Raw genomic sequence first — 17,568 nt, forward strand, 5'->3', positions numbered from 1 at the left:
ACAGGTAGTGTCAAGGGTAAAATCAATACATAGTTTCTGAAGAACCCACATTAATACCTGATCCTATGGAAACTGAGATTCTCGAAACAACCCAAGATGAAGGAATATGGAGGTTGCTTTCTGGCGGCTGAAGACATAATAGGACTCAAATTGGCAAAACCACATTACTTTCAAGGGATGAGAAGCACCACAAAGTTGTTAGATAGGTCGGGCCAACATGATTAAACATGGTCTATCTCTGTAAGTTTGAATGAGCATGTCATGGGAAACTGAATACCAAGTCAAGAAAAATGTATTCAACCCCAGAGGCAATAAGCTAATGTTAGTCTTTCTCTTTTTTGTTTCTTTTGTTGTTTTCTTTTATTGAAAGTAGGTCCTTTTCTCAAATAATGTCTTGATTACAGTTTCCCCTCTCTCTACTCTTCTTAATACCTTCTCCCCACCCCTCCCCCCAGGATCCAGCACCTCTCAGACTCTTATTAGAAAAGAACAGGTTCCTAAGAGATAGCAGCTAAAAACAACAAAACAAAAGAGAAAACAAAAAAAATTATCATATTGGAGTTAGACATCATCAGCCTACATGAGAAAAAGAATCCCAAGAGCAAGTTCAATAATCATAGATCCACTTACTCTCACACTCAGGAGTCCCATTAAAATGTTAAACTGACAGCTATAACATATACACAGAGGACCTGGTTCAGACCTATGTAAGCCCTATTCTTGCTGCTTCAAGAATAGCAATACATCTTGTTTAGTTGATTCAAAAGGCCTTGTTCCCTTGGTGTCCTCCATCTCCTGTAACTCAAACTCTTTTTTCCTCCTCTTCAGTGAGGGTTCTCTGAGCTCTTAGGGGAGGGATTTAATGGAGACCTCCCACTTATATGCTCTCTGTGTGTTATGTCTGGTTGAGAGTTCCCTGAGCTCCTAGGGGAGGGATTTAACGGAGACCTCCCTCTTAGATGCTCTCTGTATGTAATGTCTGATTGTGGGTTTCTGCATGTTTCCATCTGCTGCCAGAGGAAGCTTCTCTGATGGTGACTAAACAAGACACTGATCTACGGTTATAGCAGAATATCTTTAGGAGTCATTTTACCGAATTTCTTCAGACCATGGTGTTTGGTTTTACCCTAAGTCTCTTCTATCTAGTCTCTGGTTGTTGGTTCCCCAAGTAGTAGCAGGTATGTGTTCCTTCTCATGGAGTGGGCCTTAAGTCAAATCAGACACTGGTTGGCTACTTCTGCAAGTTCTGCTAGTCTTTGTAAGAGCAAATAAAGGAAACTCATCTCATAAAACCCTATTCCACACAGAACAAGCTCGGTATAATCTAAGCATTTTTCAGTTGCCATCTCAGTTACCAGTTGTTGCTTTATCCTTGTGATATGTACAGTTGTTGTGGCCATTTTATAGATGGCTACACCAGTGGAGCCATGTCATACTACCACATTCTCCATGGACAATTGCTCTGGGAATTACTGTTCATGAGATAAGCATTAACTTTCCAAACACTCCATCACACAAGTCTCTTTCCTTTCTCTCTTATGTCTTCCACTTCATCTCTACTTCTCATTCCTGTTCTGATAATCTTCACGTCATTCTGGGACCCTGTGTACCCACATGTCTTCTTCTGGAAGTTTGAAGAGTCTTTTATTTTCCCCCTCTAGCTTCCTGCTGTCCAAAGTGGTCAACTACTCTTTGGAAAACATCATTTGCTACCTCTCTTTCCTGCCTGTGCCTGGTGAACAGTACACCTGACCATCAATATCTTTTCTCTGCATTTGCCGTCTCTCAACCTCAGTGGATGGTGAGTCACTGTGCTAAGCACAGGCATCACCTGCCTCCTCTTCTCTCTCCAGCAACACGAACTGCACAACAGAAAAAGATCAAATGACTCAACGGGTGACTCATCAAAGCTGTTGAGCACCAAGCATGCCCAACGAATGAATTACCTCAATTGAGTATTTACTGACCTTTGAAAGAACCTGTTATGACACTGTTCACATCCTGTAATCCAGAAAGGAAGAGCTGGCTGGCTGGGAAAGCAAGCTACTCACTGTCTCTGCTGTATAGAATTTGATCTCCAACAAAGAAGAGTATGCCATTCTGTTTCAAATTCTTAGTTTATAACTTTATCTTCAACATTCATTGACAAAGTTGGAATGTGGAGTGTCTCTCATAAGCTCAGAGTTTCTTTGTGACAGTGGTAGGAGGCAGTGGAACCTTTGTACTGAGAATCATTGCAGGAAGAATATTAGTCACTAGTGGCATATCCTAAATGTCACCATGAGACCACAATTTCTTCTTTGTCTTTTGTGATGTTGAGCCATAAACTAGCAGCCTTCCTTAGTCATATTTTCCTACCATGATATGCTGACTCACTGCCGACTGAAATTTATGAGTCAAATAATCTTTTCTTTTAAAAAACTTATTAAATCAATTATTTTATTATGGTGGTAAGCAGTATTTTCTTCCATTCGGGGTAGATACATGGTTCCTGGCTGCACTTCTCGCTTTACCCCCCCCCCACACACACACAATCTGTGTAGGATTGTGCAAATGTTTGTGTGTGTGAAAAGTTATCAGCATGTGTGTGCCATGATGCACACATGGAGATCAGAGGAAAATCTTGGTATCAGTCCTTTCCTATGACCTTGTGTAGAGAGAGATGAGATCTCTTGTTCCCTCTCTGCATGCCAAGGTATCTGGACTGGGCACATCTTAGTATTCTCCTCTCAGCTCCTCCTCTATCCCCTAGAAAAATAAACTTACAGATGTGTGCTATTGTGCCTGGCTTAATGTGGGGTCTATGTACCTGAACTCAAGTCTTCATGCTTGGATGGCAAATGTTTTTCCCATTGAACCTTTTATCCTAGGCCTATGCTAAATATATTTTCAGAGTAGCAAAGCAAGATGGAAAGACAGCTTCCTTTATAGAATTAAGAAAGGGCAGGATAACTTACCCTCTCTATACCCAGAACCCAAAAATCCTGTGCATGTTTGGCTTGGTTTTTGTTCCTATGCATGTTCTGAACATCTTTTACTTTGATAAAGAATAGAACAATAACAAGTCCCCAATCCCCCTTCTCTGAGTCCCCTGCCTCTTTCCCTCTCTCTCTCCCTTTCTCTGTCTCTCTCCCTTCCTCACTCTGTTTCTCTCCTATTTTTTTTTTCTGAATTTTGGAGGCAGGATTTCTCTGTATAGCCCCGGCTCTCCTGGAACCAGACTGTAGACATTGTAAACAAAGGTCTGTCCTTGACCTCAGAGATACACATGCCTCTGCCTCCTGAGTGCTGGCATTACAGACATTTGTCACCACTGCCAAGCTATGTCTTCTTTTTTTTTTTAAATGATTTATTTAACTTATTTTATGTGCTTTAGTGTGAAGTTATCAGATCATTTGGAATGGACATTACAGACTGTTGTGAGCTGTCATGCAGGTGCTGGAAATTGAACCCAGGTCCTTTGAAAGAGCATACAATGCTCTTAACCATTGAGCCATCTCTCCAACCCAAGCTCTCTTCTTTTGATGAGCTTAAAGTGTAGAGAATTCATGACATTGTGGTCTAAGTGTAAATATGCAATAATGTCTGTATTTCAGGATGCAAATGTAGTAGAACCAAGGTGGCTTAAAGTGATAGTTCTTTGTGTGAAAGCTGGACAAACACAGATTCTCCAAGAATGACATAGAAGCTCTGAAGTTTCATATGGAATAGGCAGTGCTGTCACCAGTGTGTCCACAGAGAATTCATCTCTGTTAAAGAATTGTTGGGTGCTGCTGTTGTCTATGCTTTGTTTGTTTATTTGTTTGTTTAATTAACTCACTTTACATCCCAATCATTGCCTCTTCTCCCAGTCCCATCCTTCCTCCCTCTTCCCCCTATCCCTCATCCCCTATCCCTCACAAAAAGGGATCCCCCTCCCACCAACACATCAAGCCTCATCAGGACTGAACACATGCTCTCCACAGTGGTCTGGCAAAGCAGCCTCCCACCAGGGGGAAGTGCTCAAAAAGCATACAACAGTGTCCTTTTCAGAGAGAGCCCCCACTCCCCTTACTAAGGAACCCCCATGAAGAGCAAACTGCCTATCTCTACATAAGTGTAGAGAGCCTAGGTCCAGTCCATGCATGGTTGTTGGTTGGTGCTTAAGTCTCCGCAAACCCCTCTAGGTCCAGATTAGTTGGCTCTGTTGGTCTTCTTGTGGGTCTCCTGTCATCTCCAGGTCCTTCTGTCCACCTCATCTTCCACAAGTCTTCCTGTGCTCTGGCCAATGTTTGGATGTGAGTCTCCGTATCTGTTTTCATCCATTGCTGGGTGAAGCCTCTCAGAAGACAGCTATACTAGGCTCCTTTCTGTAAGCATAGTTCTATTTTTGTCTCTGTCCTTTAAATTTCACCTACTAGTTCAGATTCAGAGCTTATGGAACTGTCAGTTTAGTCTGTTAGTGGTATATGTCTTCAAATGGCTGCTTTGTTGTTTCTGAACATTTAGAGGAACCTTACGCAGCAGGCAAGCACAGCAGTCCAGTAAACCAAGTCTGTCTTATGAAACTCAGTAGCATCCTTCACAGTTCCATTCTGGGAAGCGACCCTTGACCTTCTGGTCTTACTGGATAAGCCTGTTCACTTTCCCCACACACCTGGCCACATCGCTCTGCTATGCGTTTACCAGCACTACTATTCTGCCAAAGGCTACGTACGGACTTCTGTCCGTGAGTGCTGATCTTTCTCTTATGCTTACATCCAAAGGCTCCTTCTCTGTAAGCATTCCTATGCACACATAGGTTCTCTCTGGCCTCATTCTCCAAAGACCTGTTGCCCAACAGCACATACCTTCCAACTACTGTTCACATGCCTGTACTTGGCTGTTTTAGTTGCCTCCAAAACTATCATATGACAGTGGAAAGTGGAATATTTACCCACATAAAATACTAACTTGGAATGTCTAAGAGTATTCTCCAACTTTTTAAAGAGACAGAAAAGTTTTCACAGGCAACCAATCCCACACTTCTGTATCCACAGGTACCTAGAATGTGGTAGAAGATCAGGGTAAAATGTATTGATGTTTTATAGTGAAGTTCCCTTATTGTGAATATGAAGAATATAAAAAGCTCAGGTTTCAATGTATAAACAATAATAATATGGAGAGAGGAAAATATTTTGTTTCCATGGATATACAGCTCAAGGCCAATATCTTATCAGATACGTTTGAAGGTCCTAAGGCTTTACATGTGGGTCCTTGCATGCATACCCTAGAGAAAGCTGCCTTACATGCTGCGATTACTACTTCAAACATTTTCTCCCTAACTTAGTTGTCCAGCCTGGTGTTACAGCAAGAAAGGAAGAAAACAACAACTCTTGGCCATTCATGTTCATATGTTAATTAAACCTGCAGAGTTTGACAGCAAAGTTCTGAGCAAAGACAGGAACAGAACAGCATCAAAGCATCGTCTACACTGACTCAGGTTCAGCTGCCAGTGCCACAGCTTTTCCTGAAGAAGAATTCAATGCCCTTTAATAAAATTCATAGTGTTGGCAGCACCTAAATAAGATTTATTTCCCTCCCTGCCTGTCTCCAGCTTCAAGGTTTCTTTGACTGTCAGAACACAGAGCTGAGAAGTGTCATTACTATCTGTCACATGAGAGAAAACAGCAGCTGCTTTCTCCAATAATGCCAAGCCTCCAGAAAAAAAGAGGGAGGAGAATTGTGGAAGAGAAAGGAAGAGCATTTGAGCTACTCTTAGGAGGGCAATGTTCATCTACTAACCCTCCATCGTCATAGACTCAGAAATAAAGCTTACATAGTCTTTGGTGTGATTCTTCTAACAATGTATGTGGAAAGAGTAGACGTAGCAGAAATGTCTCATAGGCAGTAGCAGGGAGAAAATCTGGTTAAGAATATGAGGCAGAAAATCTTTTCTGTCTAAAATCACTGTACAATTTCTGAGATTACTTATCTGCTTTAGCAAACATAACTTAATGATCACAAGCCCATCATTCCTCTGTACTCCAAGCTTATTGAGAGCTGGTCTGGGCCTGTCAACACTTTTCTTTCCTGTCACACTCCTCCCCTGAAGGTTCAGGGGAAGAATTCTCACACTGGCTTGTTTTCACATCTGCTTTTGTCTGATGTGGGAAAGGTGATGATAAAAAATACATTTGACTGTAAAGGAAGGAAACAGTACCAAGAGCTAGTTTTCTTGTGATCTGGAGCCATCTGTCAGGTATCTATGGTGTCCTCCCTTGTAAGCCCAGGATCTGTAAGTTTGATGACGGACAAGTGTGACAGAGCAGAATGCCACAGGAGCATCCCAGAGCTTGACTATGAGAAAGAATAAATTGTATTGACTTTACAAAAGATTCTTAATAACATGAAAATGAGACCAGTGAAGAAGGGGATAAGGCAGCCACTTCCTACTGTCATTTCCCATATTGGTTCAATCAAAATCAAATGTTTCCTCTCAGCTGGTAGAAGCGAAATCCAGCTTTCTTACATTGACACAAATGTTTACAGTTTTCACTGTCCTGGAATGCCTTTCACCACTGCTAAGTTGGATGAGGCTACCTTCCCTTTGAGATGAATAGTCAAGCGCACATGTGGGATTGTCTTTTGTCACCAGGAATGTGGTGGAAGAAGGCCAGCTCCACAGAAAGTGGCGGAAAGACAATCGCACTGAAGCTAAGAGTCATGGTAACACATTTTCAGCCTCTGGCTGATGGGATTAGATGCTGTTCATCACAAAGCCTCCTAGAGCAGCGTCCACAGTCAGGGCACAGTTTCCTGGGCTTCTCCTACACAGCTCTTCAAGGGACCTTGGTTGGGGGCATGCTCCCTGCAGCGGACTCCTTTCAGGGACTCATGATTACTTCTCTTTCTTACTAGGCCCTTGATGTTTTGGAGGCAGGGGGCCTGCAGACTGCACTTCTTGAGCAGGCTGACAGAAAACCCTGCCAATTCTATTTATTTGCCTCATCCTAATACTGCCCTGGGGTGGCCTTGGTACAAAGCACCCATCTACTTCTTGGCTCTCCAGTTTTGGCTGTTCTTCCTTTATTCTTCAGCAAGAAAGAGATGGCACCTCAAGGACTCAAAATAAATTTCTAATGCCAGACTGAAGGTGTTGCAAATATCAAGTTTCAGCTTTCATCATAGTTAACAGGAGGGAAAGGAGTCCATCCATAGAACAAGCTGCAGAGCTAAGTGATGATTCTCTGGCTTTCCATGGAGCCAGAAGGGCCTGGACTCAGCCTAGGAGCAACTCAAATTCCATTACACCATTCCATTGACAAAACATCATTGAGATCTGGGGAAGCTTAACCTTACCTGGGTGATACTGCACATCTCCAGGGACAGAACCACAACTTCTGCCCCAAACTCCTTCACCATCTAAACTGAGCAGATGTTTCTCAAGAATAGACTATATTCCCTGAGTCACCACAACCAATGTATTATACATTTGTTCAGAGTGCTGGGGTAGTCTACTTAGGAGGAAAAATTGGTAATTTATAAAATCTATAAAGGTGGGCCTTGGAGGGCATTTAAAATTGCTAAGCACTGAGGCTTCTGGGAGAGGTGCCTGCTTCAGGAGAACGGGTTATGCTGGGGAATTGAGAAGAGCAGCAAAGTTAGGAAGCTTGTTCCTGTTTTGTGGTCAGCATCAAGAGGCCCTGTGTTACTGGGTATATAAATTAAAATGAGGTAACTGGACTACAGACGGAGTGTGACAAGTAGGCACAATCGGATAACAACCTGTGGGGGCTCATGGTGACTGACGCAAATATCAGCAAAGTTAAAGGAGCATGGAGGATGAGCTGGCAGGATTTTCTGCTGGAGAGTGAGAGGGAATGATGACACATGCTGTCGGCTCCATCAGTCTCTCCTGTGGCAGGATTTGTCAGCTCTGTCACTGGTCATTCCTCAGCAGTCACTGAGATCTGTCAAAGCCCCTATGGTAGGGATTGACACTCTGAGGACTGGGGATTAGACATGGGCAACTGGATCTGGTGGCTAAGGAAAGGTCAAGGTGTGGACAATGCTTATTCTGATTTGGAAACATTTGTTATGCGCTAAGATCTGAAGGTACTTCACACACACACAAACACACACACACACACACACACACACACACACATACAGCAGGGGGGTTAGAATTTGTGCCTCAAAGATTCTTAAAGACAATAAAGGGTTTGCATAGGACAAAAAAGGAGAGACTAAAAAGTTGCAAACATATTTCCTCTATTTTTAAGCCCATGTAGTCACTAAACAGGATGATTGTGCTTACTCTAAATATTAATTCCAACTACTTGCTTTGAAATTTCCATTTATCTTTCTTCCTGTGGTCAATTTCTTTCAAATCCTTAGGTACAGATAAAATTGTTCTGAGTAGCATTTGAAAATGATGATACAACCTGTTAAACAAGGTATCCTCATTAAACACAGGCCACCCTTGTTTGCATAAGATGGCATTTTAGCTTGAGAATTTGTTTTATAAACAAGGATCGGGGTTGACATTTACTGAGCTCCTGGGTTTTCACTCTAATCACCAGTTTTTAACTTGGTTACTTAAATTATTTACATATTCATGAGATTAGAAATCAGCTCTGACATTGGGAAATTTCAAGCCCATGGAAATCCTGCCAAATCAGCATGGTATTATACACAACTTCATAGAAATAACCAAGGGCCATTTTACTTAAAGCAGAGCCTCCAGTAAAGGCAACAGCATTAGGTAGGTAGGTGTTTTGTAAGTATGCTTGTACAGAAACTATTTGAAAACTTGTTATTGAGTTCTGAGATTCTCTGCTCTTTTATCTTCCTCTTATCCTTTGACATTGAGCAGCTGCCCATTCTATTCAAAAGAAAATAAAATTACTGTGAATATCACTACTTTAATATTCAATAGTTTAACGTTATTATAATCAATAATATTTCCCAAGCACCATGCAGTGGTTCATCTGGGTTCTTTTCATGACTGCTTTCACTGATTGACTAAAAAGATGTTCACTAAGGAAAACTCTCTATAGCTCACATCCTAGGAAGAAGTTGGTCTAAGGCAGGCTGTGCATGAGGCTAATTCAAGTTACAGCTCCTGGGTCTGCCTTCTCCTAGGTGATTGGATAATATGCCGCCTGTCAGTCATGCACTGCTTGCTATGTGCCTGATTCCATGTTGCCTTTTTTACATTATTTTTGCATCTTCAACCAGTCCCACGCGGCAGGTTCTGCCATCATTTCTTCCACTTTCTGGTTGAGGAAATTACAAAGTTGAGTGGCCCTACTGACCTTCATTTACCTAGCCAATAGTAGGCCTGATATAGAGGAGAGCTGGCATCTCACCCATTTCCTCTATTGCTCATCAATGTTCCTGATTAAGGATGTGAAAATTCTCAAAGCTCATCTACTCTCCTATAAAGTAGTCAGGACTTCCCGAGAAGGCACAGTGCTTGAATGAGCCAGGATGAACGCTAGGAGAAGTCTGGATTTTGTTTTACAGGAATATAAAACTGTGTGGGGCTGAGGAGTTGGATCGTGAATAGAGTGGCTATGGCACAAGTTGAGGACTCAGCATTCTATACCAGCACCTATGTAAAAGTCAGTAATACCTTCCAGGTACTTGCAATCTCGGTACTTGGGAAGCATAGAGGGAGGGTCTCCAGAGCAAGCTGGATAGCTAGAATAGCCAGAATTGGCAAGCTCTGGAACAGCGAGCAACACACTTAGGTGTCCACAGATGCCCCCACACACACATACAGAGGGAGAGAGAGAAAGAGTGAGAGAGGTGAAACATATAGACAAACGTGTACACCAAAACACAAATTACATAGACCAATACACGAAAATAGAAAAAAAGAGACAACTTGTTAATAAAGCCTAGAGAAAGAGGGAACTAAAAGTAATCCTTAAAATGCCCCTTTGTGAGAGTAACTAAAATCCGGTCACTGCCTATCAAACATGTTGCAAATACATTTTCCCTTTTATATCAATAGATTTTTTTTGTATGTATAGAATGTCAACTGTTAATGTTTAGTACTTCAGGTATGTTATCAGCAGCCTGATTCCTTCCTTACAAAACAAATTTCAGCTTTGCAATGTACCTGACACATATGTGCCAAGTGTTAAAAGTGCAGCCAATGTGTATGATTAGAGTTTCCTATTTTATCAGGAATTTGTGATCTTTCTGCATCTACAAGAGAATGGGAATGAAAAAGATTTCCTGCATATTATTTCATGGATTTTTGCTGCTTCAGAACAAGTGATGCAGAAACCAAGGAATTTGCAGAAAAGTAAAAATAGAGTATACAAATAAAAATTGTGATGTTAGGTGAAATAACCCAGACTCAGATAAACAAATGCTTCAGGGTATCCTTCATAGTAAAACCTAGGTTTCAAATTATATGTGTGCACATGTTTGTGCGTATATATGTGCGTGTGTGAGAGAGAACAAAATTTAAATTTCAATATATTTTGATCATATTCTTCTCCTACCCCCAGTCCTACAATATTCTATCCACTCCCTACCCATTCAACTTTAAGTTCTTTCTCCAAAAACAAAGTCCAAAACAATAACAACCTCCCCCCAGAAAACAAGAAAACAAAACCATTCTTTAAAACAAAACAAAAACTCCACTAAACTGTAAGCAAATCAAAGCACACACACACACACACACACCCCATTAAAAAAAAAAACAAAAATATAGAGTTCATTGTATGTTAGTCAATTACTCTTGAACATGAGGTCTGTTCAGGAGTGGTTGATATACCCAACATCACTCTATTGGAGAAAACTGATTTCCCCTCTTCCAGCAGGTACGGGTGACAGTTCAGCTGTTAACTTTTACCTTAGTGGGTAGATTTTCATTCATTCATTCATTCATTCATTCATTCATTCATTCATATTTTTAAAACTAATATAACAACATAAAAGAGGATAAAACAAAAAACTATCAGTAGGATGCTGGACAAGACAAACCAACAGAAGGAAAAAAGCCCCAGAGAAGACACCAGAATCAGAGATGTACTCGTTTCAACTCTCAGGAATCCCTTAAAAAACACTAAACTGGAAGCCATCACATATGCAGAGAGGAAACGGTACAGACTGCGATAGTGCTGCCTCAGTCTCTGTGCGTTCATATGAACTTTAATCATGTTGAGTTAGCAGGGTTTGTTTTCCGGGAGTCCTCCTTTTCCTCTGGCTCTTACACTCTTTTCACCTCCTCTTCTTCACAGTTCCCTGAGCTCTCAGGGGAGGGATCTGATAGAGAGACTCCATTTAGCACTGAGTGTTCCAAGTTCTCTCACTCACCAGGTAAGATTTCAAGGCAAGTGGGAAATAGAGTGTTGCAAGCAATAAAAGCTCGTTCTTGGTTCTATAGAGTGATGCCCGGAGATGTAAAATATCTTTTAGCAACATTGGCTGCTTGTACCAGGGGAAGATGGCTAAGAGATCCGACAGCACTGTACAGAACAGAGGAAGTTCCTTGTACTTACAGAACTTAGAGGGAGAAGGAAGAAAGAGAGCCCGGCTGAGTGGAGGAGGGGATACAGGACAAGGCAATGGGACAGGTGAGTGACTGCACACAAGGTATGTCCTTACACATTTTTCTGAAGATGGAGTGAAAAAACCCATTATTTTATACACAAACTTAAAATTCAAAACAGCGTAAGTAGCACAGTATAAACCTATGAATGGTGTAGAATAGAACAAAGTATGTATCAAAAATACTGTCCTTGGTCTTTCCGGCACAGAACTGATCAGTTACTTGGATACAATTGTTTTTGTTCATATAAGCATGTATTAGTTGTACAAGAAATTGGTTTAATTCTGACATTTTCATATATGTGTAGACATATATGAAAGTGGTATTGTTATTGTTATTCACTCCTTTGTTAGTCCATCTTGTCTCAATGACCTCCCAATGGTCCCCTCCTCATTCCAAGTAACCTACCTTTACTATCATAAAACAAATTAACATCTTCTAAAAGAAGTTTTCCAGAAATAAGAGCAAATGAGGAAAATAAAAAAAAAAAGAAGAAATAAAAAGTGGCTTGGGAACCAATTTGGGTCAGTTCATGGGGTTTCTTTATGCATTATAACACACATTTTCAAAATTTCTCTGTTGGTTGTAAACAGTGGCACTTTAAAAAAAAAGTTTAATTTGACAACTGAAGCCTGATTCCTTCTCCCAAATGAGCCAAGAGGTCTGGACACTGGCCCTGTCATCCCATGAAGCAGGAAAGTGGCTGAAGCTAGTGCGGCCTGGACTTCTGCACATGACCCCTGCCCTCCACGTGCACACTGCCCAGCCCCTGCGTGCTCTCTGCAGTTGTGCTGCTTGCCCATCTGAGCGGGGTGGGATCCCACGACCTTGTTGTCTCCGGACAGGTACAAAGAAGGCAGAGCCAGAAAGCTGCTTTGAATAAAGGTCAGTGGCAAGGAACCCTTTTCTGCCTGCCTGAGGAAGGAGCCAGGCAGCTAAAGAGGGCAGGAGCCTCCCACCAAAAGCTCCTCAAGTCCTGGCAGCATTCATGGTGTCCCTAAGATATTACGATGGGGTATTGTCTGTTTACTAAACTGCTCCTCCAACACAAGCCCTCACTGAGAAAAGAGCCCCCTACCTGGTGTGCTCCACATTGCCGAGGTACGTGTACATTCCTCTATTTTGCTCCTGCTTCTTTCTCTCGTTTTTTGTTCCATTGCAGTCACATCTGCTCTTTGTTTTCTCTCATTTCGAATGTTTCCCAACACATCATGTTTAGTGAGGTGTTTAAGACAGACTGAGAGATGCCGTTGGAGGCAATGTTTTATAGCACAGTTTGTACACTAGTTTATTGCCAAATTAAAATAAAGATGTAATCTGGCAGCCTGAGCCTGCTGCCAAGGCTCCCTTGGGTGGATTCACGTATTAAGGAAAGAAAGTCAGTGAAATCCAGGAATGAAGTAAGGCAAGGCAGGTCCTTTCTCCTGTCTGTTCTGTTTTCAGATACAAAGAAACGAACAACAAAATGTGCCTCCTGTGTAAGCTGCAGAAATAAACAATAAAGGGCTGCTTGTCAAGTCCCTATAGGAACTGTGATAGTCTTCTTTATGTGCTAACCAGTCTGGACTGAGGGATGCAGATAGCTAGAAAACACTATCTGTGAATGTAGCCATTGCAGTGTTTCTAGAGCTCATTACACTAGGAGCAGTGGTCTGGGAAGATCTGACACATACTTGAAAACTCGTGCTATTAAAAAGCATTAACTCAAAATAAGTGAAATAAAATGAAGGGCTGGCTTATCGGGTAAAGGTAAGTGCTTGCCACAAACCTCATCACCCAAATTAAATTGGGAACTCAGATGGTGAAAGGAGAGAACCAACCCCCCCCATCTGTCCTCTGACTTCCACACACCTGCCATGGTCTGTATGTGCATGCTGGCGCACGCTTGCACGCGTGCGCACGCGCGCCACACACACACACACACACACACACACACACACACTCCCATGCACACATTCATACATACACAAACATAAATAAGTAAAAAAAATAGGATATAGGACAATAATAATAAAACAACATTGATTTTTCACTTGGTCCCATTGACTAAGCAAAGCAAAATGGCTCTGGCATCTTTGCCTTCATTCTGTATCTCTCCTCTACTTTGGATTACCTGTTCCCTTCTGCACACAGGCATGGTAATCACTCAAGGAGCGTTTGTCTAATTAGCATTCCAAACCTGTAGTCACTTAGGATTCCAGGAACAGCAAAACCTGAAAGGACAGACAGCTTCCTCTCAATGATGAGACTACAACACAGATCAGAAGTGACATCTTGAGAGCCACACTGATCCCCGTGACAATACTACTAAGGGCTTTTGTGACCACCCTGCTGAATCAAACCGAGACAGTGATCAACCAGCCCACACCTTGACTATGCTTAACTCTGATATCTCCTACCTGTGGTCCTAATTTTTCTATGTAAACCTAAAGTCACTATCAGCACTTAAAATGTGGATTTGGGGTCACCGAACCCATTTATTTGGTTCTCCTACCAGTTTGGTTCCATTGAAAATGTCTTTCCCTCTACTCTGTTTTCCACAGTTACTTTTGTCTTTAATTGGTATGTTAGGAACCAGATAGTGAGCCTACTTTTGGGGGCTGCTGGAGACCTGACTTTCAGTCTCAAATCTTCTGTTAGAAATTTGCCCCAACCCCCTAGTGTGGATGAATATAATAACAACATTTGAGGGCTCTGGTATATGAATTTGCTGTTTCTTTTGAGCTGAAATATCCTTAGTAGATTTTACTCTCTAAGGAAAAAAAAATACTAAACCACAAAAACACTATAATCCTCTTAAGTCTGAGGAAGACATTTGGGCATAAAATTTTCTCCAAGATTAACTATCAGTTACTTATTTGTTTAAAAATTCTACTGAACTGGTGGCCAGTAAAACTTTACTGTGATCCAGAAGGAAAAATGTGGCCAACAGAAGCCTGCTAATGCTCATATCAAAGGCCACCACAAGGTGTTTGTCACGCAGTATGAAGCAGAAAGAGGCATCTCAGACAGTATGGGCTCTTTCCAGACTAAGGATCCAGATTATCTTCTCAGAGCCTTAAAAGTCCCATTCTTGAAGCAGAGGGGAAAAAAATCAATGTCAGAGAAAAACAAAAGTCCTGTATGTTTAGAAGAAATATGCCCCGAAGTACAGAGAAGACAGGAAGTGAAGGAAGAGGGGAGGCGAGGATGGCGCTCTTTAGATGGGATGGGTGGGCACCTCATCGCAGTGTTTTATAAGAATCAGTCCTTCATGTCTGCCTGAGTTTGACGTGAAACTGTATCCAGCAGATGGAAAGCTCACTCTGGGGCTAAGATCTTAGCTGAGAGCTTGGCAACAGCAGCACTAGCAGCTGTCACGGAGAAAAACTGATGAACAATACTTATACACAAGAACAAATGTTCCTCTTTCCTAAAAATCGCAGATGCTGGCCAACCAGTGCCAACACCAAGCTCTCCTTGGTGTCCAGAGCTGAGTCTTATCAGTTCTAAAAATTCCGTGGTCTGTACATGATTGCCAGAGCTCTCCTGCCAGCATCATTGACCCCACCTGCTGGTTCAGAAGCCCTCTCGCCTTAACTCCTGAGAGTACCATAGCTTCTCTGATGGCAGCAGACCACTACCCTCCAGATAATGCACTGTTCCTCACACCTTGACGTAAGTCCTTTCCGTTCTCTACACAAATGAGCAGGTTGTCCAGTTCCACCACATAGATGATTGATCCTTGATTCTCTCTTGAGAAACCAGAGACAGAGATAAAAAGACCGATTCTGTTCATGTGCTCACTTCAAAATATCACCATCAAAAGTTAAAGTGGCGATATACTGTAACAAAGATCTCTTGTTCTGTTGTTTATACAACATCAACAAAGGACAGTCACTCAATTCTGCCTATGATAACAATTGTTGAATTATCAAATTTTGAATTCCTCGCATCATACAGAACAAATGTTGATTAGGATTCTTCAAACTCTGAAAGCACAGTGTTCATCAAGTCTGTGCTCATCAAATGAACCTTTGGTTCGAACCCTCACATAACCCCAACTCATCCATACATTTATACTGCTTGACCGCAGAAATCATGGCTCAGAATATATCAGTCCTGACCCAACTTTTCAAAGTCTTTAAACTAAGGAAACAAAACCCACGATTGCCCATTAGAGGCCAATCCACAAAAACTAAGATCAGGTTTCACAAGTCTGTGCACCTAGCAGTAAAGTTTACCGAACCCTCTGCTTTTGACAAAAAATTCTACCCTGTGAACATGAATATTCTAACGTTATATAATTACTTATGAGATTCTTCTTTCTTTGTTTAAGAGGAAAGCATGTTAGCTCCTGACCAGCAGAAATCTGTCATAATTTTGTTCTACTGGAGTAATTTCTTATAACCTCCAGAGGTTATAGGCCAAAAGGTCACTAAACTTTTATCATCTGAACTTCGGTTATTAAGTTCATATAATGTATGCACTAGCACCTACATTTTCTTGTGCATCACAGAGTGCCCTGTCTTTTTAGACTTGTTAGATTTGTCCTTGAACTCATAGCTACTAATCTCCTGAGTCTGTATAAATTTACAGCTCCTGGATATCATTTTCTTCAAGCCAACATTTCAACCTAGAAAGATGGGGAGTCTAATATTGTTTTCAATCACATGGAAAGTGAATCTTCAAAAAAACAGCTATACAAAACCTATGTAAGGCAAAAATTTCATTTAAAAACAGCACCAAATACTGTTCACTATAAGTGGCTGAGTTGGAACCACAGGCCAGGTGTCCTCACTCCTCCAGGGCTATTTGCTTGCCATAATGAACATAGGAAGCATGAAGGGCTGGGACGTCAAGGGCTATCTCCTCCAGAACGACTGTGAAGGTATTTAGTTTACTTAGCTAGGTGACGCCGCCCTTTGCTGTGCCTCTGGCATCGCAGGGGACATTAATACACCGCTGAATAAAATACAGTAACCGTGGATTAAATGATCGACACCCTTTGCTCTGGGCACCTCAGTCTTTACCTGTTAATTGCCTCAAACACACTGCAGCTCGGCTCAAAGAGAAAAACTGTACATTCTGTTAAAGGGTAGCCAGGCTGCTCTAGAGGAAAAAAAAAGCACTCCTAATGGTAAACCTTTCCTATTTTTAGGCTTAATGTGCATTTGACTTGGCAGTGAGAACAGCATGAATAGAACTCCAACCCTGTGATGTTAATTTGCTTGCTTCAAAATGCCAGTGTCACTAGAGACCTTGGGAATTTGCCTACAGCCTTCCTGTGCCTTCAGGGAGAACTACACACATTGAGACCAACTTAGACAGAGAAAGTCTTGGTGTTCTAGTTTTCTTTCTGGAAAAAAAAAAAAAAACCTGAGGAAGAATGTATTTATTAGGCTTCCACTTCCAGGTCACAATCCATCACTAAAGGAAGTCAAAGCAGAGAGGAACACTGCCTGCTAGCTTACCTTTTGGCTCACTCACTGGCTCATGCTCAGCTAGCTTTCTTACACGGATCAGGCCCACTCTACCCAAGGACAGCAGTGTCCACAGTGGGACGGGCTCCTCCACTTCAATCCACAATCATGAAAATCTCTCACAGACACAGGCCAGTATAAGCTGGGCAATGCCTCAACTGAGAGTCTTTTTTCCTAGGTGACTCTAGCTTGTGTCGAGTTGACAACATAACTAGAACATTTACTATCTCCTCCAACTCACAAAAGCCCAACATTTCTTTACGCACATGTAATGTCTAAACTGCATTTCTCTTAGGAAGATTCTGAGAGTGACCTTGTTGAATGACTGCATGAAGGGCATGCCACTCTCTCACCTGTTTGCCCTTTAAACTTTACTGGTTCAAGTTTCTCTCATGTGTGCCTATGTTTTTTATCTTTTTTTTTTTTTCTATTTTAGTTTCACTTGCCATACCTAACCTTACACTCTACATTACAGGGTAAGTTCCTTAAAAGCAAAGACAATTTATTTATAAAACGCATACACAATATAAATAGTAGAAAATGAATGAGCTCTAGTGGAACAGTTATGGGGCA

General features: G+C 41.6%; 1 protein-coding gene across 6 annotated transcripts in view; it reads right to left on the minus strand.

Annotated features, from left to right (window-relative positions):
* The window catches only part of Sorcs1 (sortilin related VPS10 domain containing receptor 1), a 512,909-nt gene that overhangs the window by 165,688 nt on the left and 329,653 nt on the right, over positions 1–17,568 (minus strand). The window lies entirely within an intron of this gene.

This window comes from Psammomys obesus, unplaced genomic scaffold (assembly GCF_907164565.1).
Source record: "Psammomys obesus unplaced genomic scaffold, mPsaObe1.curated_primary_1811, whole genome shotgun sequence".
In the NCBI taxonomy this organism is placed as follows: Eukaryota; Metazoa; Chordata; class Mammalia; order Rodentia; family Muridae; genus Psammomys; species Psammomys obesus.